Source organism: Equus asinus, chromosome 19 (assembly GCF_041296235.1).
Source record: "Equus asinus isolate D_3611 breed Donkey chromosome 19, EquAss-T2T_v2, whole genome shotgun sequence".
In the NCBI taxonomy this organism is placed as follows: Eukaryota; Metazoa; Chordata; class Mammalia; order Perissodactyla; family Equidae; genus Equus; species Equus asinus.
Genome location: NC_091808.1, coordinates 4,777,242 through 4,802,978, shown reverse-complemented (window position 1 = coordinate 4,802,978; position 25,737 = coordinate 4,777,242). Strand labels below are relative to the sequence as shown.

The 25,737-nt window shown below is 44.1% G+C and overlaps 2 long non-coding RNA genes across 2 annotated transcripts; one reads left to right on the top strand and one right to left on the bottom strand.

Moving 5' to 3' along the window:
- Positions 1-13,708: 13,708 nt before the first annotated feature.
- LOC123278422 (uncharacterized) lies at positions 13,709-20,624 on the bottom strand. Its single transcript, XR_006515778.2, has 4 exons — positions 20,487-20,624; positions 20,289-20,321; positions 17,940-18,124; positions 13,709-13,836 (listed from the first exon to the last, which is right to left on the bottom strand). It is a non-coding gene; the product is annotated as an uncharacterized lncRNA (long non-coding RNA).
- On the top strand, positions 18,802-25,289 carry LOC139041028 (uncharacterized). Its single transcript, XR_011495482.1, has 3 exons — positions 18,802-19,646; positions 20,540-20,636; positions 24,340-25,289. It is a non-coding gene; the product is annotated as an uncharacterized lncRNA (long non-coding RNA).
- Positions 25,290-25,737: the final 448 nt, after the last annotated feature.

The window sequence follows — 25,737 nt, the reverse complement described above, 5'->3', positions numbered from 1 at the left end:
CTCATTTTCTTTTAGCTTCTCTGTATGTAACAATTTCTTTTTGCAACGGACGTGTGTTTCCTTTATAATCACAGGAAAACACCAAAAATGTTATTATTCAAAATTTGAAAATAAGATGCAGAAAAGACTACATTGCCGTCAGGGTTGTATTACTCAATCTTGAGCAATTTCCTGTAAAAGGAAAATAATTTTCACAGATTCCTATGGGTGACAAATTCTTTCATCGTAATGTTTCTTAAATATGCACAAACATAAGGCTAGTTATGACTCCTTATGCACCAGCAACTGGCATTTGCAGCGGACAGACAAAAAGAAAGGCCTCAAAAATGAATAAAATTCAAATCAATGATATCATTAGATATGACATATTACGTTATTTTCTGAAACAAAATTGCTAGTTCTGGGTTTATAGTAGAAAAATGTATGAGTGGCTTCTCGTTTACTCGTCATTGCCTGGAATATATTTCATTGTTTAGCTTGTGGAACCACCGTTTGAATTACCACTATTATCACTGGCATAATTTACCCTTTTTATTTTTTTATGTATTCTCCTAGTTATTTTTAACTGCCAATCCATTATGTTGACAGGCCAATCATTTTAAAAGTGTATTCCAAAATGCAATAATGAAAAATCAAAATACACCATTTAATGAAAACTTTCTCATGGCCCGTCTCCTGCTACATTTACTGCCAACTGACGGTCGCAATTGGTTCTAGGTGAAGTTGATGAAGCTGGGACCTGGCAGACGCATCCCTGAGAGCAGAGAGTGTTGGGACAGCTGTGGCTCACGTCCTCTTGTCTCCATCACCAGGTGCAGTGGGAGGTCTAAATTCACCCACCACGCACGTCTGTCGAACCTTGACAAGCCTTTATTCTTAAAGTAAAGTATGACTTCATATGTGGTTGGTGCAACTGCATAACTTTAATATTAAGTATGCCTCTGCCCTTATTAATCCAGGACCATTAAAAGAATCTCATGGGGTCAGCCCAGTGGCATAGTGGTTAAGTTCGCACGTTCCACTGCTCTGGGTTCGCAGGTTCGGATCCCGGGCACGGACCTAGCACCGCTAGTCAAGCCATGCTGTGGTAGCATCCCACATAAAATAGAAGAAGATGGGAAGAGATGTTAGCTCAGCCACAATCTTCTTCAAGCAAAAAGAGGAAGATTGGCAACAGGTGTTAGCTCAGGGCCAATCTTCCTCACACACACACACACACACAGAATCTCACATTGTAGTCCTAGGTCTTTTAAATTATGTCAAAGCAAAGTCTTCACTCGTTAAAAAACTTAAGAAAGTGAAGTTTTTGTCTGTGACAGTGATTGCAGCTATGGAAAAGTTTTGCTATACCTGCTTAAAGAATTGAACTTGAGATAATGGCAGACAAGGGAGGAGGCTGCCCTGTGACATTAGGCTTATTTTCTGAGACCACAGGGCACTGAAGTGATGAGAAATGTAAGTGTGGGCCTTGAAACAACATGGAAAAAGTGATTTTCCAGATAATCCCAAGTAGGTCTATGCTAATTTTTTTTGTAAGTATTGTAGGGAGGAGGAACTATGCCTCTGCCCTCTGGGTCCTTCTGGCTGGTCTAAGAATTAAAGTGACGTGAGGCAGAATAACAGGAGGAAATCAAACAAAATTTAATAGCAGGTACACAGGGGAGAAACCCAGGAAAACTGAATAACTCACCTAAATGGCTGAAGCCACCACCTTAAATATCATCCTCAGCTGAAGACAAAGGAGGATGTTGGGGGAAATGGGGATGGGTTGGGACTTCAAGGGGAAGCAGGCAATTCACATGGAGATGGAAAAGCGAATGTTGTGTAAACAAATGTTTGCCATACCTTGAAAACAATGGGAGATGGGGAGGACTTGGTTTAGATGGGCCTTGCTAGTTTCCTCCCTGTCTACCACCTAGTTAGATTCTACTTAGTGTCTATGGTATTAGCTCCTTCCTGGGACAAGCCTTCTATCTTAAATTCTTTTAGGCAGTTAGGGGGAAGTTCAAAGTTTCTTTCAGAGTCTTTTGTTCTTAAAAACAATCAAGCCAAAGAGATACATTTTGGGGTGGCAAATTCTGATCCCTCACAGGATGCTCTTCAACCCAGTAAAAATATCGATAAATATTTATTGAGCACCTGCTTAATATATAAGAAACAGTTTTCTATCTCTTAATTTCCCAAATTGCACCTTCCCATGTGAAAGCTCCAAGAAGCACACTCCTTCTGTGTTAGCATAAAGGTCAGCTCTGTTTTCAAGTCATGAAAGAATACATTATCCTTGTAACAGCATGAATTTTACTGGTGTTTTACTACTTTGGGGGAAAATAGAACTCTTCACTTATTCCTTGTTCAATTAGCATTTTTGAGCACTAAGATGCATGGCTTGCACATATCTTGGGAAGAAAGGGTTTCGATATTCATAAGGCAAGGTCACTACTCTTAAAATGCTTATTATTCTCAGTGTGGAGAGTCCCCTCCTAGGCCTGGCTCACACTACACAGCAGGGCTAGCCCTTCCCCACTCCAGGGAAAGAAATTCCCTTTGATCCTCCCCATTTCAGGCCAGCAGAAACTTTTTGCAAAGAAAGCAAGAAAGGTAGCACAGAGCTCCTTTGTTACGGGGCCCGTTTTGCAAATGTAACCTGCCCAAGCAAACTCTTCGTCTGGAAAGTCTAGGGTTTCCCCACGGGACAGAAATTGTCCTTCCTATTGTCAGACAGATCAAGCAGTGGTTTTTCCTGCTCCAGAAAGGTGGTCCTCATTTCCTATGAGGAGATTTTCCATACTGCCTGACATAGGTTAGATGAAATTTTGAGCAGAGGGAGAGACAGAGCAAAGAGAATGTTTTCCACTGAGGGTGAAACTTGCATAACATTAGGCTGGTTTCCAACACTTGATGTTTTCCTTGTCCATGCAAACATCTATCATGAATTACTTAATGTTTGTCTTGAAGTCGACTCCTTTGAAAATTTAAATAATTTATTCCTATCATAGGCAAAAACATCCATGAAAACACTGGTTTAGTTATATTTTCCAGTTGTATTTTCTCTGGTTCACATTAAAATAATATATAACTAAAAATAAAAAATATTCTGGCCAGGCCCTGTGGCTAGTGGTTAAGTTCTGGCGCTCCACTTCAGCCGCCTGGGGTGTGTGGGGTGTGGGTTCAGATCCTGGGTGTGGACCTCTACCACTCATCAAGCCATGCTGTGGCAGTGACCCACATACAGACCAGAGGAAGACTGGCAACATCTGTTAGCTCAAGGCCAATCTTCCTCGCCAAAAATGAAACAAAACAAAAAATTCAATATTCATCTATCTGCCATGTAAAATCCTCTCACATATCATTTGTGGAATGTCACCACACTTGAGAAATACTGATTTAATGCAACCTTAATGATGTTGAGTTCCTGCAATCAGCAGTGGTGGCATGGGACCCAACAAGAAAACAATGCAGGTCATAGCAGAGATGGGCGTTGAAGACAGTTAGGGGACCAAGAACGTAGAACTCTGCAGCCCTGCAGCCCTGACTTCGGTGCCAGCTCCACTACTGAGCACAGAACCTATCTTCTTTAGACCTCAATTTCTTCAATTGGAATAATATCTCCTTATTCGCCATATATCACAGCCAGGTACCTGAGGGTTACTGTAAATTTCCAGTAAGAACCTTGTTCCCAACATAGACACAGATGGAAAGAAGTAAATCTTGTTAATTTGCTATTTTCTGGTTTAACCTGCAGGGTGATTCAAGGGTCACAAGGATTTATGAGCTTTTTTTGCAGAAGAGAATGCCTTTAAGGAAGTTACAATCACCAGATAAACAGTCCTCAGCTGTCATTGACGCCCAGAAGTCTGATTACCTAAGGGCGTATCTGGAATGAAAGAAACACATTTCCCCCTTTGTTTCTTCAAAACTCCTTCTCCCAAGCCCCTTTAGCTCTATAAACCCCCCTGCTTTCTCCTTTTGTTAAGGTGGGTTTGAGAAAACCTATCCTCCTGGCTTCTCCTTTGGGTCAATTCGAATAAACCCTTCTCCATTTCCAAGCACCAGTGTCTTGGTAATTGGCTTACTGTTCTTCAGGCACAGGAACTTGAGACTAAGAGGTTTGGCATCACTATTGTGAGTATTGACATTCATTCATTCACAGACATTTATTAAGCACTCTTATGGGGTACCAAGCACTGTGCTTGGTTCCCAACTCCAGGCAGGAACCCCATCCATGTAACATGCATGTGTCATCATCATCTCTAAGTTACCAATTCAGTCTCTCTATATACACATTCATCCACAGTACAATTTAGTTACTTTCAATTAATGTCCTTATTTCTAATTTTCCAATTAAAGAACTGCAGAATACCTGGGCATGCGTGCACCTTCTTAGGATCAGACGTTAACTTTAATGCAGACTAGTTCCTGCCTGCATGGAGTCCCCTGTCTACTGTTAATGAAGAGACATTAATCAACCAATTTCACAAGTTCATATATAATTACAATCCAGGGAAAGTCCAGGGAACAGAGAGCATATGACAAGAGCATATAACACAAAAGCTTGATCTGAATTAAGAAGTAAATGAGATAATGTATATAAAACCTTTTGAAATAGCCTGTTATCCTTGTTCACCTGGTATTGATGGTGAAATAAAACGAGGAGGAATTCCCAGTCTTTGATCCAGGCTAGGCTAGAGGCATTTCCAGTGTTCCAAGAAAGAACACCACCGGACCATCTATTTAGAAGTTGATTTCTCATTAAATCACTCCATGTTCATGGTCACTTATGGTTCCGTAGAGTTTCTTTTAATTAATTTCTTTCTTTGTACTTTTCCAATTAAAGAGCCACTTTGTGATATTGTCTATAAAAGAACGTCTGGACAGTGTGGACCCTGCAGATGATGAAGTCATCACATTAATGCTCGGTAAAGGCTGACCCAATAGAGTATGTAGGTCATGCATCAACAGATGGCATATTTTCATAAAAATCTAGAGTACATCACCAACCGCCCAATGGAACACCGTGGAAGTAATTGGAGACATTCCAAAAGACTGCACATTACACGCTTCTAACTCCATTTATCTAACTGAGGTTGTAGGGTGATTAATCGGATAACACAATAGTGATTTAAAATATTTATTTTTACCATGACATATCATTTATCCAATTTTACTTCTAAACATCACCTGGGTTTTTTCCACTTTGCTGCTGTAATCATGCAAATGTAAACATGTGGATAATGATTGCATGACCTCATTACTTTGAAGTTTATAATGTTTTTTAAAATATCCCTTTCTTTTATAAAGGTACAGGAAATGTAATACTTGTTAAAAATCACTGCGTATGTCCAAAGGGGAATTTTTAATATTTAATGACTGTAGATCCCACTGCTGCTGAGGCCACATTCTCTACTTGTTAGCAGCAAAGCCAAGAAAGGAAATCACAGAAAAATCTTTGATGTCAAAGGAAAGCAACTTGAATGTCAGGGAAGGAGATAATGGGCATCGCTTCCTCAGAAAAGATAGGAGTGACATAAACCAGGACACAGAGGGTGGCAAGGAGGCCTGGCCTGCCCCAGAGCTGGGTGTTTACTTGATAATAATACCAAAGAGACATCCTTAATATTAGACATCATACAATCGCACAGTGTCTTTTCCCCAGGATATGTTTAGCTCCTTTACAAGAAGCTGTAAGCAAACCAACTTTTACAGGAAAAATCTAAAACCTCCACGCTAACAGTTTATTTTTTAAAAGAAATAATCAAAGTTAGAATTTTGGCTCAATACATTTTCCCCAAGAAATTTGACCATATGATACTTGGACTGCTTTCCAACATTTTCTTTTAATGTTCATGATTTAAATGACATTGTTCAGAAGCCAACTGATGAATCTTGTATAGTTTATATAACTTGTATAAAGGAAATTTGCACGGTCATGTGTCGCTTAATGACAAGGATCAATTCTGAGAAACGTGTCCTTAGGCGATTTCATCGTTGTGTGAACATCATAGCATGTACATACACAAACATACGATGCACCTAGGCTATATGATACTCATCTTAGGGGACCACTGTGGTATATGAGGTCCATCACTATGGAAACACTGTTATGCAGCATGTGACTGTATGATGAAACTTGAGAACGCCAGGAAGATCTGTTCCTTCTTAGTAACCTTTGCCATATTCTCCACTCACTTATTCAATCATCGAGCTAACATTTGCGAAAACTGGTCAGTCTAGCCAGAGTGGTGGTTTTGGTGCTCACTGCGCTCTGCCCACCCCACGCTGCCATCACCACCTCTCTCTCCTGTGGATTCAGACAGACTTGATTACCTGGCAGCGGGCAGAAACCTTTGAGAAGGGACGTATTCTCAGTGGCAAGAAAGGTTGATAGCTGCTGAGGGGAGAAAGAAGACTTAGAGTGCAAGGGACAGCGTTCAACCCGATGTCAATCAAAGCTCTCTGGGCCACCACACTTCAACACGCAACATCACAACACTGAGCAGTGGTTGATTTTCAGGACTATTCTGACTCATAAAAACAGGGTTCTATTAATTTTTTCCTCCATGTTCTATTAATCTGTTGTATTTCAAAGTCCCTAATTTTGAAGTTTTGTTCATAAAAATTAGGTTCAATTATCTGGTCATTTTTCTTAGGTGCTGTAATGTATTCCCAGGGATGTCAGCTAACTGAGGTGCTGCTGGAGTTTACTTCAAGAAGTTGACGACTGGGACTGCTGCCCGTTCCTGAAACATCTACACAGACTGATTAAAACCACAAACAATGGCTAAGCACCCACCAGAGGGAGGGTGATGCAACTAGTAGGGTGACCTTTCTAAGTCCCCAAAAGGAACGTCCAAGGGGAGCATTTCACACATGACATGGAAGTTATTTGGGGAGAGGGCTTGCTTAGGAGTCCCACAAAAACATCAGGGAATAGGGAAGGGGTAGTTCCCTAAAGGAAAACAGGGAGACTGTTACCACAAGAAGAGGAGAAGCAAGCAAAGAGCAGCAGTCCGCCACAAAGGATACAGGTGATTTTTCTAGACTATTCAACCCCCTTCTGGAAGAGTCTCCCACGAGTGCCACACTTGAGGCCGACAACCTTCCAAGCAAGGAGAAAGGGGGACATCTGTGTTGTGCAAAGGACACGTCAAAAGGGAGGGTGAATTTGTATCATCCTTTTCTCCAAAATGAGAATGGCAAATCCCTAGGGTCCTACAAGATTGAGTGCAACGGGAGAGCACACGGAGCATGTGGTTTGTAGGAGAATGTCTTGTAGACACAGAAAGTTCAACAGCCCATCGGGATCCATCCACCCGTAGAGAGAAGAAAGGCCCCAGCACGGGCGATGGGAGATAGAAAAGCACTCTGCAAGAAGCCTGTCAGAGTGTCTCCAGCTCACTCACGTCCTCACACTGACTGAATAGTCTTCACAGTTCTGTCTAAAGCTCCGACTTACTTTTGAGAAGATAAAAGCCATCAAAAGCCAGGGACTTAAAACATATTTGAAGAGTCACCTTTACCATGTGGCCTTGCGGGTGTTTTGAAACCCTCAGTCGACTCACTAATTTCAGAGAAAAGGCCCGGGCGCACACTGAGCATTCCTTGTTAAGTGGAGCCAGTGCCTGAAGACGAGAGTTAGGCGCTTCCTTGCCCAAGAATTTGGAAAGAAAGGAAAGACGCTGAGGCTCAGGTAAAGAGATAGTCTATAAGCTAAGACTGGCGCTCATGGGGACACCCATGGCCTCATCCCACATGGACTGGTCATAATCCCAGTGATGCAGCACCAGAATGCGTCCACAGTTATAAAGGCTGCCATCAAACCGCCAAGAAGCCGAGACAATGGAGATAACAGACAGATCCCAACAAGGTTTATCCCGCACTTTCCAAGATCAAAGGACCTTAAATAAAGTGGACACAAATATTCTGGCTACCGAAAAATGTTCTCTGTCATGAAATGGGGAGGTTGTCAAGCTCATCACATCCATCCAATATTCCCTGAATTGATGTTCACCTCTCACTTTCCTGTCTCCCTTTGACTCCCAAGTCCATTAATCTGGAGAAGGGGAACCTAGCTAGCACTCTCTAAACGGGAAATATCACCTGTGAAAAGTTAATAAATAGCCTTTCTAGTTTATTTCATTTATTCATATCATCAATATTTATTATAACTTCCTATACGCCAAACTCTGTTACAGTTTGATAGTATACAAATTTTATCAGATACTACCCTAGCCCTTGAAAAAGGCTCCATTAGCGTGTCTCTATTCTAGAGATATTTATAATATACCATGGCCCTGCAAATACACAGCTAGAAGGACAAAGAGAAAAGTGACTGTGGGTGGTCAGTGGTCTGAGCCAAGGTTGGATTCTTGTCGGAACCTTTCTCTGGGCTGAATCCTTAACTTGGCCAGTCGGGTAGTAGGTAAAAGAGAAGAGAAGGGCGGGGGAGAGCAGGAGAAGAAGCACGGAGGTGCGTTATAGCCTGGCATGTGCGGGAAACCTCAAGAATTTTGGCCTAGGCTTTGAAGTGGTGAATGATGAGAAATGAGGATAGAAAATTACCCAGGAGCCAGAAGTTTGTATGCAAGAGCATCTCCAAAAAGCCTGCGTGGACCCCATGGTGGGGTGGGGTCTGTGGTAGTCAGACACAAGAAAGAGATTAATGCATGGCCATTCAGCGTAAAATTTAAACTTTATTGGAAGGCATGAATGACTGCCTGAATAAAGGCTAGATGGACATGTTTATGAAAGGGGAAGGCTCAATATCACAAATATGTCATTTCTCCCAAAGTCAATCTAGTGCCCTTCTAATCAAAGTCCCGATGGGCTTTTCTTTGTGGAACTCAAGAAACTGACTCTGGAATTATGTTTTGATGAAGAACTAAGAGAGAAGTCATTGTGGGCCGAATTGTACCCCCTCACAATGTATATGTTGGAGCCTAACCCCTATTACCTCAGAATGTAACTGAATTTGGAGATAGGGTTTTGCAGAGATAATTAAGTTAAAATGAGATCATTAGGGTGGGCCCGAAATCCAATATGACTGGTGTCCTCATAAGAAGAGAAAATTTGGCACAGACATGTACGGAGGGACGACGATGTGAAGAGACACAGAGAGAAGATGGCCGTCCACAAGCCAAGGAGAGAGGCCTGGAAGAGATCTCCCCTATGACCCTCAGAGGAAACCAACACTGCCCACGCCTTGACCTTGGACTTCTACCCTCCAGAACTGTGAGAAAATAAATCAGTGTTGCTTAAGCCACTCAGTTTGTGGCACTTTGTTATGGCAGCCCCAAAAACTGATACAGAGGATCTTGTGCAATAGATATTAAAATTTATTGTAAAGCTATGTAATTTAAACAGCATTATATCAGGACCAGGATAGACAAACACACCATTGCAACAGAATACAACATCCAGATTCATGAGGAAAGCAACATTTTAAATCTGACAATACCAGTACTGACAGGTGGCTCTCCAGGGACTTTGACAATACAAGTAAACCTGAAGATGCACTTACCTATGACCCAAAATTCTCCTGCTCGGTGCAAATCCTAGAAAAATTCTCGTGTGGACAGAAGATAACACACACGTGATGCTCATTACATCATTGCACAATGTGCAAAGACAGGAAAACCACCTAAATGTCCATCAACAGAGAAATGGATAAGCAATTTATGATATGTTCACTTGATGGAACCACTTTTGTGGTCTGAAAAAGTCTTTATTTGACCTTTATCTTTGAAACATATTTTCACTGGGCGAAGAATTCAAGGTTGGCAATTTTTTTCTTTCTGAACATTAAAGATATTGCTCCAGTGTTTTCTCACTTGTATTGTTTCTTATGAGAAATGTGCTGTCACCCACATCTTTTCTGTTTATTTTGTCAGGCTGTTCCTCTTGTCATTTTTGTCTGGCTGCTTTTAAAATTTCTCTTTATCATTGTTTTTGAGCAATTTGACTCTTACGTGCCTTGGCATACTTTTCTTCATTTTCCTATGCTTGGAGTTCTCTGAGCTTCTTGGATCTGTGAGTTTATCATTTTCGTCAAATTTGGGGAAATTTGAGGCCATTATTCATCCAACTCTTTTTCTGTCTCTGCCGTTTTGGAGATGCTGGTTATATTTGTTTCAGGCTCCTTGTGGTTGTCCCACCCCTCAATGATGTTCTGTTCATTTTTTTCCATATTTTTCTCTCCGTGTATGTTTCATTTTGTATTATTTCTATTGCTATGTCTTCAAATGTATCAGCCTCTTCTCCTGCAATGTCAAATATGTTGTTAATCCTAGCCAATGTATTTTTCATCTCACACGTTGTAGTTTTCATGTGTAGGAGTTTGGCTTGTGTCATTTTTATACATTTCATGCCTCTACTTAACTTTTTGAATTCCATATGGAATACAGTTATTATCATTGTACTTTAATGTTCTGGTCTCCTAATTCTAACGTCTGTATCAGATCCAGGCCAATTTTGATTGATTTAACTCTCCTTTATGGGTCATACTTTTCTGCTTCTCTGTATGACTGCTGTTGAATGTTGGAAGTTCTTGTATTCCTATCGATACTCTTCAGCTTTATTCTGGAATGCAACTACATTACTTGGAAATAGATCCTTTTGGGTCTGGCTTTTAAGATTTTCTAGGTGGGACCCGGGCAATGCTCAATCTAGTGCTAATTATTGCCCACTAATTAAGGCAGAGCTCTTCCGTGCACTCCCACAAAATGTCCCATGAGTCATGAAGTTCTGCGGTCTGGCTGGTGAAAACAGGAACTAATCTCAGACTATGTCAGCAGCAGGCACCATTACCTAATCCTTTTGGGTCATTCTTTCTCCAGACTAGGGAGGAATCCTTAAATTCTTAATGCTAGTCATATGCAAATCATATTCAACTGAATCGTTGAAGGTGACCCTTTGCAAATCTCCAGAGTTTTGTCTCTGTGAAGCCCTCTCCTCTCGGGCGTTCCGTCCTGTGAGCTCCAGGCTCCATGATTTTCTTGTTCTGTGGCTCTGTCTTCTCTACTCAAGGAGTCATCAGGCTCTGCCGGGCTGCCCACTTCCTGTACCACAGCCTGGAAACTCCCTCACAGCTGGAATATTGGGTAGTTGTTGATTGACTCTCTCACAGGATCACTGTCCTTCATTGCCTGATGTCCAGAGTCTTGAAAATCATCATTTCATATATTTTGTCTACTTTTTGTCTATTTTAGGCAGGAGGGTTAATCCAGTCTCTATTATGCTATCTTGACGGTGAGAGTAAGGTCATCTTACTTAAGGTAGAAAGGAATATTGCAGTTTTAAGAAAAGAACTAGTTTAATCACTAGATTTATACACATTAACATCAATTTAAATTGAAACAATATTGAGGGGAAAAAAACAAATTTGAAGAATAGCATATTCTGTCTGAAACCATTGGATTAAAAATATACAAAGTTATCCTGTATACTGATTTTGTATACTGGAAACTCAAAGACATGCATAGGAAAACCTTAAACCACCGTGATGACGGCAATGTCTCAGGGAGGAGTGAGTTGAGAGACAGATCCAAAAGGAATAAACCAGGGGCTTGAACTTTATCTAGAATGTCTTATTTTCTAAAAAAATAAGAAATATGAAACAAATCTGTAAAAGTGTTAGTATATGGCATTACTTAAATCTGATGGTTGGCTAAAAGAATGTTTATCAATTAATTATATTTTTTCTGTATCTTCAGATATTTCATAATGTAAAACACCTATCATTTAGGTTATTAGTAGCTTCTGCTGTCAAGAATGAATATTAGAATTTGCCTTTGAGGCTCACCATCTTTTGCTCACATTTGCGTAATTAAAAAGCTCACAGAGGTGGCTTCCTGGGGGAAAAAGAAGACCCTCTTCTAAGAAGGAAATATTCAAGGTAATATAGCTCTGAAGAGGTAAATTGTTCTGGGCGATTATTAGAGATGTTTTTAAAAGTGTAAGCTGAGTTCTAGAACTGCATCTCTGCAAAATATTTCCTTATGAAAAAATGGGTTTTTGTGAATATTCATTTAGACTAAACCGTGCACACAAATTATTGTTCATTCTCGTGCCTTTAGAGAGATGACTCTGTGTGTGTGTGCATCCGTGCACAGGCATGTGCATGCACACACTTTTCCTGTTCAAGGATAACAGGAATAGAGAACCTCAAAGACCCAGGAAGATCTCTAGGCTCATCCTCAGGACTGTGCAGAGGAACAGGATTCGCTAGATATCCATTCTGTAACCTGACAATATTGATGAATTGATACCCTGATACATGTATTTATGTCAGGACGATTGCACAATTATCTTGTTGGGGCAAGACAGGGCTAGACCACACCCCTGTGAGTAAGTGTGTGTGGAGTCCCACTGTCAAATGGAACAGGGAGATGCAGATCTGGGGACAGCAAATGAAGAATTGCATCATTTCTTTGTGGGAGCTTCTTCCAATTTGGCTTGGTCTCGGAGGCAAAGAGAGCCCAGCTGGTGGGCTCCGAATGTGGTAACATTGGTAGCAATACTAAGCATTTCTTGTGATCTTTTTCCCTTCCATTATCTCCCGAATTTCTAGAAGTCTCTATTAAAAGTCACTGCCTAGTCTCTGCTCTGCTTTGGAGAATTAAGGACAAGGGCATTGCACAGTTGAAGCAGACCATGGAAGAGGCTGCGCGGGCATCCACAGCAGAGCCCACCCGGGGCCGTGAGGCAGCGGTCTCAGGAGGCACTGGCGCAGAGGCAGCAGGAGTCAGCAGGACAAGGAGACCATAAAGAAGATCGGAGGGCCCACTCCTGAGCACGGGAGGCAGCAACCTTGGACATCTGTCAATGTAACTTAGAAGTAATGTGAGGGGACCACTTTCCAGTAATTAGACATTTAGGGATCTCTCATGACATTAATATCCAGTTATGTGTTGAAATGAGGTTTTATTTTGAAGTCATGGGTTGGTAAGGACCAGATATCTGGGTACCACTATCAAGAAAGAAATATAAGGGACCAGCCCAGTGGTGTAGTGGTTAAATTCACACGCTCAGCTTTGGCAGGCCAGGGTTCTCAAGTTGGGATCCCTGGTGCAGATCTATGCACCATTCATCGAGCCATGCTGTGGCGGCATCCCACATACAAAATAGAGGAAGATGGGCACAGATGTTAGCTCAGGGCTAATCTTCCTCACAAGAAAAAGAAAACAGGAAGGAAGAAATATAAATCCAAGTTGGGAAGTGATGACATTCCCTACTGTGGCCCTGCAGCAGGAAATCACAGTATTCTTTCTCGTTTATGACAAGCTTAGCAGACGCCCACTCCATGGTGTGAACAGGTGAGGAGGGTTAGCTCTCATTCCAGCGTTTTCTCTTCTCAGAAGGAAATAAGCAAAGGCTGAAGGAAGAAGAAGTGCAAGGGGCTCAGAGAAACTGGAAGAATAAACAGTAAACATGCTTCTCAGTTCAAGTCTCGTCGGGAAAACAGAAACCACTCTAGATGTTCCAAACAGGGGACATGTAATACAGGAAATCACTTAAACAGGTACTGGAAAGGCAGAGTCTCCAGACAGGGAGGGCAGACAATGTGGAGATCAGCAACAGAGGGCAGCTGCTGCTGTCCCCAGGGCTGGGACGTCACAGAGGAGATCAATAGCAGTCCAGGATCCGGCCACTTGGTGGAAACTTCAGTTGCGGCTGGCATCTCCGCCTAGAGCTGGAGCCATCAGAAAGCATAGCTGCGACTGGAGGCTCCCCCAGAAGGAGAGAGGGGACAAGTAGTCTGGCTCTTCCTGTCCTCCTGCCACCAAACTTAACCAAACTTCTCCGGGATCTGGAGGGCAAGGGAGCTGCGAGATGAAGGCCCTGTGAGGTAGAGCAGAGCAGACGAAGGGCAGGGAGCAGATCTAAGGGTGTGGTTGCCAAATTAAGTACAGATGCCCAGATGAATTAGAATTTCAGAGAAACAGTGAATAATTTCTTTTAGTATACTATGCCTTGTGCAATATTTGGTACATAGTTATACAAACATTTATTCATTGCTTATCTCAAATTCAAATGTAACTGGGTGTCTTGTGTGTTTATTTGTCAATCTGGGAGTCCCATCGGAGAGCAAACTGAAAATAACTGGCTTGTGTGATAATGATGCTAATATGGTTCCAGTACTTTCCTTGGCTCACAGGGCAACACCCATGAAGGAAAGGGAATTTTGCAAAAGGCTAAAAGTTCATTGCAAGAAAAAGTGAGAATTAGGGAGGGAGGTAGTTAAGGAATTAATACATCAGGATCTTCAAAATAATTTATAGGGAAAATCAAGGCAAAGGGATTCCCACAGATGTTAGAAAAGGGTGCCCAAGACTAGGGGTTGGGACCAATGGGTTTGCACTCAAGAATTCCTGATAATGAGTCATGCCCCTGATGGAAATCTGAAACCAATTAGAGGCAAAAATATGCTCAGCCTCAAAATTTAACCAGAACTAACAGTGTAAGACATCATTCTGAAGGATGAGGAAGAGCTTGCTTTAATTGGGGCCCCTCTCCTCCGGACTGTGGTGGAAATAGGCAAATAAATCAGGGAGCAATTGGAGAAAAACACCATCCCTCTCTGGATCCCAGGAGATGCTTAGGAGTTTGGAGCAGTGCCAAGTGTTATCATCTCCTCCTGGAGAGGAAATTGTGTGGAGATGGTAGCTAACTTCGGAGTACTGGATTACCAACGTGTGTACTGGCAGGCTGGGCTGATCAGACTCTCCCAGGTCCACAGGCCACTCCTTGGCCATCCTTCCTTAAGAGTGTGCATGTGCGCACACACACTGGAGGCAGGGAAGGTAACCTGGAAATGAGTCACACTATCTACCCAACCTGAACACATGGTGAACCTCCTTCATTATGGAGCAGTTAAAGCTCCCTAATTCCAAGGCCTTTCTCCACCATCACTGACCAAAGTCTTCAAGTAAAGAGGGCCTCATGCACACTTACAACAATTACTGAGGGTTGATTCTTTGCAGCAACTAGGACTGGACTATGACAAGGAAAGCATAGCATGAGTTTTCAAGAGTGAGCCCCTCCCCATGAAAGTGGTGCTTCTAAACATGTCATCTAAATGGTTTCCAATCACCAACAAGCAAACGGAAAAGATCTTGGTCAAAGGCTTAGCCATCTATTCAAGAGAGTGATTGGGTCTGGCAGAAAGCTTTCTTGCCTACCCCAATTTTTGCATGAACATTAAGATTTTGCAAGAACTTTGATGACCAGGAAGGAATGTCAAGTTTACGCAACTTGCCTGCGGTGGAATCCTGGCCTCAGAATGAAAGCATAAAAACAACGGCTGCCCTCTACGGTCTTGCTCTAACTGAAGGGGGACAGGTCTTCAATAAAGTGGGTTATGGGTTAGAAGGAGCTACATTCAGAAGAGACACACGCTGAGAGTGCAGTAGGGTCTGTGCTGTTTGAGACAGCGATTCTGAGACAAAGAGCTTAAGGAATGGGATGTCCCAGTTTTTGATACTTTTCTCGAACTCTAACCTCTCTTAGCAGAATGAGCCCATGGGTCAACATTTTTACAAAGCTTCCTCCTGAGGCTCCCTATTTGTGGTTATCATATACCAGCACCATTGCTGCTGTTATGCACTCTTTAGAAACAAAATCCTCTAATATCCTTCTATGTTTAGAAACAATATCCTCTAATCTGCATGTCCAATATGGTATCTACAAGCTACATATGACATGACAATTGAGTACTTGAAATGTGGCTAGTGCAACTGAGAAACTAGGTTTTAAAATTTTATTTGACTTTAATTTTAAATTGAAATCGATACTGGATTCACTTACTAGAAAACTCTGATGTATCTTTGGAACCACTTAGGTTTGGGAATCTATCTCTTCACTTGTCAGTATTATGAAATTTAAGTACAGATCAAGTCTTTCTCATGAAAATTCAGCATCTGCCTTGAGATGTATTGTAAGTGTACAATACATGAGACTTCAAAGATGGTATGAAGATATTAAAGTTCTCATTAATAAGTTTATATTGATTACATAATAAAATGATAATATTTTGCATATATTGGGTTAAATAAGATATAGTATTTAAATAAATTTCACTTGTTTCCTATTTTCTTTTTTTAATGCAGCTACTGGAAAATTTAAAACTTAAAATATAAATTTAAAATATATGTGGCTCACGTTATATTTCTATCGGACAGCACTGCTGTAAATTTCTCCATCTCCACATGCTCTATATCTCCGTACACTTAAATGCACAGATGCTCCTTGACTTACGATGGGGTTACATCCTGATAAACTCATTGTGAGTTGAAAATATCATATGTTGAAAATGCATGTAATATACCCAACCCACTGAACATCCTAGCTTAGCCTAGCCCACCTTATACGTGCTCAGAACACTTCCATCAGCCTACAGTTGGGGAAAACCATCTAACAAAGAGCCTATTTATAATAAAGTGTTGAATATCTCATGTAATTTACTGAATACTGCACTGAAAGTGACAAACAGTGGTTGTCTGGGTACAGATGGTTGTTAAGTGTATCGGTTATTTATCCCCATGATCACATGGCTAACTGGGAGCTATGCTCGCTGCCGCTGCCCAGCATCATGAGAGAGGATCGTACCGCATATCACTAGCCTGGAAAAAGATCAAAATTCAAAGTACACTTTCCACAGACTGCATATTGCTTTTACACCACCTTAAAGTGGAAAATCGTAAGTGGAACCATCGTAAGTCAAGGACCGTCTGTATAGAGGTCTCACGTTCCGCCCAAGCCTTCTCTCCCTGTGGGTCAACCAGAGCTGTCAGGTGCAAGCAGGCTGAGGGACAGAGAGGCTGGAGATGGGGACCTTACAGCCACCTCAGTGGGGATGTTCAGTGTAAGAATTGCATTTTCTTCCCAGCTGCCCTTTGCTTCCTTCAATGTCAAGATCTTCACGAACACAGAGTAAAGAAGTAGAGGCTTTTTGAGCACAATGAAGCACGATAATCATGAAAGATGGCCGTTCTTGGCCTGAGAAACATTGGATTAACCCCTAGAAAGTTCACCTTGAAAATCCTGACTTCTAGATCCTTTACCTTGAAGATTCTCAGGGGCCCGTCACCCCTCCTCCTGCTCTGTAAGGGCCTGTGGCTCCTGGTAGGATGGAGCCCAGGGATGATTGCTGTGTGGGAAACTCTGAAGGAAATGTAGGACAAGAGAGTAGCGAGAGGAGAGTGGGACAGAAGGGACACACAGATGATGGTCTGGGCCAGGCCGCACGCGGGCTGGATGGGCAACACATCTCAGCATTGCGGACCATCTTCCAGACCGAGTGGGTTCGTGACTGTACGTGGCTGTGTTACGTCGTTTTCTATCTGGCAATGGACATAGTAAATACAGCCTAGAGACTTCCTTAATAACCTCTAACTCTGGCCTCTGACAGAAGAATTCAATTGAAGTTTCCCTCAGTCTTAGAAGACAGCGCCTGACAATACTAGGTAAAGTTTAAGATAAATTTGGCTAAGTGTCCTGCTTGCTCGATTCTCATGGCTGTTTGGGGAGGTGATCCTATTACCACCAAGGCTGACTTTCACTTCTCCAGAAATAATGATAGGGCTGGAATACGTAAAACTCATGGACTGTGCAGAGTTCAAAAGATTGTCAAAATGAGGCCAGGCCTCTAATTAAGCCAGACTCTGTCCTTCTCATTAAGCAGCAAAATCTTAAGGGGAGAAAGGGATTCTGACCATATGAGCCTGGGCCCGTGACGCTGGCCGGAATGGCCTGGGATGAAATGAACATGCCCAGCCAAGGCTGCTTCTTGCCAAGTTTTCCCGCTATGGTCCGAAAAGAAAAGGGACTAAAACCTTACAGATGAATGAGTTATTTTCTAAAAAATCCAGGTAACTCGCAAGGAGATCGTATTATGACCCAAAAAAGTAGTTAACAGATTAAGGTCTCTGTTTGTAGAACCTCACCGTGTCACGTGATGGGAGAGGAATTCAGTCATTGGAGTTGCGTTCCGCTGGGTCTGCTCGATGCCTAGGTGTTATGGGCCCATGGACGCTGCTTAATTAACACCGCTGGTGGGAAGGCAGATGCATCTGCATGGAGCCACGGAATAGAACCTGGGAGAACTTGCGTGCCCCCTTGGCTGAGCAGTCTGCAGAGGGAGGAGAAGCAGAAGAGGATTACCACAAGCCGTGGCCGGAGGCACATCCCAGCAGACTCTGAGGTCATAGGAAGCCACATCCAGGCCCTGCCGAGAGGGGGCTCACAAGGGCTGTCAGCCTAGGTAAGCAGGCATATCTCCGGGTTCACCCTGCTTTTCAATTCCTCCCCTGGGAGACCTCAAATCCACGAGTGTTCACAGCTCTGCCAGAGTCAGTGGACTAGAGGAGGAGCGGACCCCAGTCCCAGGGGGGTGAGGGTGGATGGGGCTCCCTTGTCAACTTGATGGCAGCGGAAGCTGCAGTATGTAAGGAGAGGGCACAGCTCCACTCCACTACCCAGGAGCGCTGACTCTGCAATACCACCGATCAGAAGCAGAGAGTGAATCTCGACAGGGTGCGAGAGCCTTAGCTGGTGCCTTTAAAAATATTTTTAAAGTGCCAAATAAAATATATCTATGAAAACAAAGAACAAAAATGAAAAATCATCCATAATTCCACCATGCACAGATAACCACTGGTAAAATCTTTATAAAACATGTTATTATACTTTGAATTTACTCTTTTGCTTGCTATTTTCATTTCAGAACATTATTCTGTATCATTGGGTATTTTTCAACAGTGTTTATTTCACTCATTATAAAACCCATTTTCTGATACTTACAAATTCATCTCTCCATCGTTTGGGGTTGATGCAGACTTCATATTAAATTACGTACATATTCCCATCAAGATCTGTACATCTTGATTTCAACGGATTTTGCTGCTAAAAGGATTCCTTTTATAACAGTCCCGTTTCTTCCTCTCACCATCACAGGTGACCTTCAAGAAGGTTGTAGAATCTTTTATTTCTTTAGCTCTGGCTTATTGTCTACTAAGTATTTGCATCGAGGCCACATCTCCCAGGGGTGGCCCCAGCCAATGATGAAGCAATGGTGGGCTTGTCCTGGGGCACGGGGCTGAGTCCTCAACCAACCACACACTCTGACTGTGATCGAGGTGCCCAGATTGGATGGTCCTGGGAATCAAGCTCGCAGAAGGTGACCTCACACTGGCTGGTTGGAACATGCAGGCTGGATCTTACAAACGATGCTACGCACCCCGCAAGGCAGGGGCCCCCCTTGACCGTGAAAGGCAGGCAGAACTCAGTGAGGATATTTCAGACAGCAGTTGAAATTAATATTTTATGTACACATACGCACACACACACATACAACACACAAAAAGACAATAAGAGGAAAAAATTTTGGGAAATTTGCTGTTCATGTGACTTTCTGCAAGGACACAGAACACACTTGTTTCCAAAGTTCCAAAGGTCTGGGTTCCCTCCCCAGTGCATCTGGTCTCTGAACAGTCCAGTCACCCTCGGCCCCACCCCGTGTCCTAAGGCAGCCAGCCGGCTGGGCCCTGAATAGCACAGAGCTCTGGTGGTGAGGGAGAGTAACTTGTCTTGGCAGGATGGGGAGAGAGAATGACGCACATAACAGCGAGTGGAAATCTGAGAAACGACAGAAGGTAATGTGGTACAAAAAAGGGAAAATGTGGAAGTGTGTAGCAATAGAATAATTTTCGCATAAACTCGAACTCCTCCCTACCCGTGGAATTTTGGGGTCAGGAGAAAATCCTAAGATCACATTCTGAAGGCTGCTCTGCCTGACTCCCAGATTTTGCCCCGCTTTCAGTATTCTGCGGGGGAGAACAGTTTATCCATCTAGGAAACCACGGGTGGCAGGGCGTTCTGTGCCTTCGTTACTGTTCTCAGTTCCCTTTGAAATGGAGCTTTCTTTGCTGGGAGTTCAGGAGGCTGCTCCTGCCATTCTGGACTAGACCTTGGGATAACGCAGGATTAGGTTATCCGAATCAAGCTGGAAATATTGGAAAAGGAGAAAAAGGAAAGGATATCCAGGAAAGTCTCGAATTTCTTTTATGTATATTATTGTTTTCGTAAATCGAGAGTTAATAAAAAGTTTAAGTTCCGGGAAGGAGGGAAGCTTTGAGTGGTCCTAGAATTCTTTTGTGCTGAGCGCCACCTTGCGGTTCATCTTTTGCATTTTCCCAAGAACGCAAAGTATCTGCACCTGGGCTTGGGAACAAGCAGCCCAGCTGCCCACACCTAGACAGGTACCCCAAACTTCCCACCTGAGGGCTCAGACCCACCTTGGACTCGCTCCAGTAGGCTCGTCTCACTTCCTGGAATTAAGACTGAATGTCAGTTTGCTGGCCCAGGCCCACGGCCCAGGTGTCCCATCACTCGCTCTTTTCTCAGGTTGCCCCACACCTGAGATCATTGCCCTACACAGTGCCCTCCCACCGTGCCCCACCGCAGGCCCATTTTGACTCAAAACCATCACTCACCAGGAATCTCCCGCATCCTCCGTCCTGGTTAGCAACCGTCCCTCCTCTTTCAGACCCATCCTGCAGGCTGGGGTGGCCAAGGTGAACCAGCAAAGGTGACTTGCCACATGGGTCCAAGAGGCTGGCATGGCTCCACGTTGGACACCAAAGGTAGGCTGTGAAGCTTTGAGATAAGACCTGTAGCAGACAGGCAGAGTGGTGCCACAGCAGAATAAAGCAGAGTCAGAGGACAGGAAGGGAGAAGAGCGGGAGGAAGGGAGTAAGCGGCTGCCGTCATCCGGGAACAGAAGGCACTTGCTCACGTGATTTAATTCAGCCCCACAACAACTCTTTGGGGTAGCTATTGTTTCCCTCATTTTACAGATGAAGAAATCGAGGCTCAGGGAGGTTAAAACTTTGCTTAGCTTGAATTTCCCCAGACATTATCAGCCTGCTAAATGAGTTCACTCTGTCACAGATGCTCAAATTCTATGGCTTGTATTTGGGGCCCCCTGGGCATCTCACACGGGCTCTCCTCATTGACACTCTGTTCACAGAGCTGTGGAGGGCAAGCATCCTGTTTCACCATTGTTGCAGGTAAGCTCTGGGAGAATGTTCCAGACAAACTCCGGAGGGCCCGAGTGTGCAGGGTTCCCTCATTTCTCTCTATGCTCCTTCTCGAAATGGGCAAGATGTCTGTCCCCTACGGGTGCCATGCAGGATCTCACTTGATAACTGCTGTGTCACTCTCTGCCCAGAGCCCTCCTGCCACAGGGCTCAGACCAGGAGCCAATCAGGTCACAGACTCTGCTTTCCTCTCTGCCCCTGTATTAGTTTTCTGTTGTCACAAACTTAGTGGTTTCAGAGAACGCAAATGTGCCATTCTATGTCCTGTAGGTCTCAGCAGACTGCAGGCTAACTGTCGGCAGATGCGCTGCCTTCTGGAGGGTCCAGGAGGGAGTTCATTTCCTGCTGGTTCAGGTTGTTGGCAGAATGCATTTCCTTGCGGTTATAGGACTGACACCCCGTTTTCGTGCTGGCTGTCATCTGTGGGCAGTTCCCAGTTTCTAGAGAACGAGAGGGATAAACAACATGTCCATCACGAGGGCTGTGAACTCTTGAGATTCAGCCCGGGATGCATGTAGGCACCTAGTTTTCCAGGTCTTGGTCCTCAGAATTATCATTCAAATCCAACTCTCTCAAATGCAGACAGCCGGTCCTCCCAGGTTACTGTTTTACAGAAAGCAGATACTCTTTCCTTCTCAGTTGGTCACTGTGTCTCTCCTGCCTTTGTCCCAAAGCCCTGTCAGGGTCCTGTGCATCTCCAGGCAGTTCCCTCCAGTGTGAACATCAGATTCTGTGGGACAGAGGTTGCTAGAGGGGGTGCCCCTCGCCCGGAGCAGTCAGCTCCGATAGGACCCAGGGAATGTTCAGAGTCGACAGCCGATGGGCAGGAGTGCTGGGACTGATAATAGCAGTCGAGGAGAGGGGCTGGAAGGCTTGCAAAGTGGGAAGGGCAGTGTCTGTCATGCAGAGGTGGAAAGTAAAGCTGACAGGGGATCGTTAGCTGGGGAGATAAAGGTGGGAAAGAAGGCGGGAAAGGGAGAGGGTCGCTCTAGGGGGCTCTCTGGGACAAGAGCTGCTGTGCGCAGCTGTCCTTAATTGTGCAGAGGGAGAGAACAGTCAGGCTTCGTCAAGGAACAGGGCTGGGAAGTGGTGAACCGCCTTTGAGGTCCTGCCGCATCTTCCAGGAACTGTGTCTGCCCACCTCTCAGACTCTCAGGTGACCCTGACCTTACACAGGAAGCCCGCATTCCTGGGACGGCATATGTGTTAGCCATCTAGACCTGTGGACAGGCAAAGGCAGACTACCACACTCAGGCAGAAAAGGAGGCACCCGGAAATGGTTGGAGAGAAGACAGTAGAATCAGGGCGATGCTGCCAATCTTTGCAGAAACAGTAATACAACCAAACAGAGGGTATTACTGTTATGGGATTGGTGCTAGGGTGAAGACTGGGGCAAAAGAGGGAGCTTAACAGTCCTAATTATGACTTCAAAAAGGCTTTGCAAGAAGTAAAAGATATGCCAGAAAAGGAGGTGTGGGTAATGACCACGTAGATGATGAACTCTGAGTGGAGAACCATGTTAGACCACTGAGGGTGTTGGTCAGGGCTGAGCTCCCTTCATGGACACTGCTGGCTCCTGTCAAGATGGCTCACATCAGGGAGGAGGGCTGCTGAGTGTATATAAGGCCTCATTTTGGATCAAGAAGTTTGAATTGCATCCAACAGAAGTTCTTCCATCACTAGAGAGCTAATAACCCCAAATCTGTGGACCCACATTACTTGTCTTCACTGACGTATTGCTTATGGACAGTAGCCAGGTGACCTGCTGGCTGAGCTTTCTTAGTAAGCTAGTTATAAAGGGCTCCCCAGGACTATAGACTTGCTAGGATGAATTATCAAGGTGCCATTTTGGACCCCTCTGAAATGCCATGCACAGGAGGCAGGGCACAGGCTGACCCCAGCTGAGCAGCCCACAGAGATCAGTTGCTTTGGCTTCTGTTTAGTTGGGGAGCAGCTCACCCCTTCCATGGAGACTTCTAGAAGTTGAGCAGGACCACTGGGGTAAGATGGGCAAAGGTGGCATCTCGTCCTCCCCACTCACACCTGGATAAGCCCCATTGGCCCTGGGCTATACGTAGAAAAAAGAGCAGAGATTAATATTTCTTTTCATTACCCAACATCCTCTGAGTTGATTTAATGGAAAAATCCTGATGTTAAGCTTCCAGAAATGGTTTTAGGCACTGAACTTGAGCTGGATATCCTATCTACCTCCTGTGTTCTGTTCACAGACAGGGAGCCATTTGTGTCTCATCCCCACCCCATTTATCTTTCCCTGTCGTCTTACCTCCACGTGGGAGCAGCCACTGGTGATCCTACCCACTTAAAACAATGCGATCACAGGCTTGGGGCTCCAGGCGCTGGACCACAAAAGAGAGACAGATGTGATAAATAACATTTAAAGCACTGCAAAGTTTGATTTTCATGTCTAATAGCTGCCTCTGGAGACTCTGCAAAACGTCTTTTATTCCTCTGTTCATAAATTCTTATGATAACAGCTTTATTTGGGAATAATCCAGATTCCCATTATTCATTGAATCGCACTTTCTCAGTGTGTAAGTTTCTGCCTTGTTGTAAGGTACAAAACTTTGGAAGCTACATTAAGTCTTTCTGGCCGCTGGAATGATGGGGAGGTATTGCTAATTCTTACATGTTTCAGAATTATATCTTAAAAGCATTCACATGGTTTAAAAGGGTTTCCAAATTAAAACCAGGGTGAAAATTGGCTCCTGAGAGAATCAGATGTATACCATTATGGGATACTTAAATACATTACCATCTAGCCTACTGCCATTGCCTCTTGGCTCCTATATATGGAATGGGCATCCTTCTTGAAGCCACATCGTAGTGTGGTTAAGCCCACAAGCTCTGGGGTAGGACTTCCAGGGTTCCAGCCTTCGCTCCATCTCTCATTAGCTGTGTGGCCTCAGTTGAGTTGCATAACCTCTTTGAGCTTTGGTTTCCTTACTTATAAGTTGGAGAAAATAACACCCACTTCATGGGACACGTAAGGATTCAATGATATGGTGCCAGCAAGGAACTGAGAATGGTGCTTAGCACACAGTAACAATGAGAGTTAATATTTAGTGAGAACTTGCCTGTGCCAGGCATAGTTCTAAGCACTTTAAATGTATTAACTCAATGAGCCTGCTCAACAGCCCTACGTGGTTGGGCCCAGTAAGTGTTGGTCATTACCTATTGATTTGGAAACCTAGCATCCACTCACCCTACTTCTGGTGACTCCATCTAGACTTCAGTTGAGAAACCATCCCACCTGCCTCTGCACGCAAGAGCTCTGGGCGGGGTTGGCCATGTGACCTGGGTCTAAGCCAATCAGAGCATCTCACAGCATCACCACAGTGACTGAGCTCTGGACCCCGTGGGACTCTCTCCTGCTGCTCATGAACCTGAGAGAATATGAGGCTGGAGCTGTTGCAGATCCTGAGGGGAGGGCCTGCCTGCGAGGGTGCCAACTTAGGGGACACTGAGTCAACAACTGGACAAGGAGCAACCAGCTTCTGTTGGCATCACGTGACCCCATGCGGAAAGCCTGCCTGAAACTGGCCCTGTCTCTAGACTTCTCCATGCCTTGTGCCCATCAGATGCTCTTGGGTTGACACAGCATAGTTGAGATTTCTGGCATACGTGACACAGAGTCCCAACTGGTCCAGAAACGTAACAAGTCTGCTTATAAAATATATCTGGGCAACTGAACCCCTTTCCTTCTCTTCCCAAGTCCCTATCTTGGCCCACACCATGGGAACTTCCTGGGAAAGCATGGAGGAGCATGCTTGAGCCCAAACGTCCATCCCTCACTCTCTCCTCTCCACAAGAGGAAAGACCCACACTAGTGGGGCCGGTGGAGTTGATGGTTCAAGGCAGGGCTGATGCCTCCCGGCCAGTCACGGCTCCTTCCAGCTCTACCCACAGAAAGCAGATTAGAGGTTACCAGGGGCTGGGGCAGAGGGAGTGGGGAGTTATTGCTTAATGGATACAGTATCTATTTGCAGTGATGAAAAAGTTGTGAAAATAGATAGTGATGATGGTTATACAACATTGTGAATGTACTCAACGTCACTGAATTGTATGGTTTAAAATGGCAAGTTATATATATGTATACATTTATATAGACATACTTATATATATAACATATCCATTAAAAATTTACCATAATAAAAGAAATATTTTAAAATTTAAACCAAAACCCAGCTCTACCGAGGACAAGCTGTGTGACTCTGGATGAGTCTCATGGCCTGTCTGCACCTCAATTTCCTCATCTTTCAAATGGAGGCGGTAGGACCAGCGCGTCCAGAGTTTTGTGATGAATGACAGGCACAGGGCCCACCGTGTAGGAGCAACTTGACCAGCAGGAATGCCCACAGCAGCCCGGAATCAGGCCACAGTCAAGGCCTCCTGGTCGTAGGGCTCTCCCGCCTGCCCGGTCCTCTCTGTTCCCTGCCACCTGGCTCTCCCAGGCTCTCAGTTGGTGATTTCCCCTGGGATCTGCCTCCCCGTGCCCACTGGCTCAGCTTTCCGACAAGCCAAGCCTATGGGTCCTTTAAGGTCCTACATATTTCCACTTGTTTCATCAGCTCGCCCCATAGACTCTGCTTTTCTAATGTGGGCTAAGCCGTTCCCCTGATGTGGT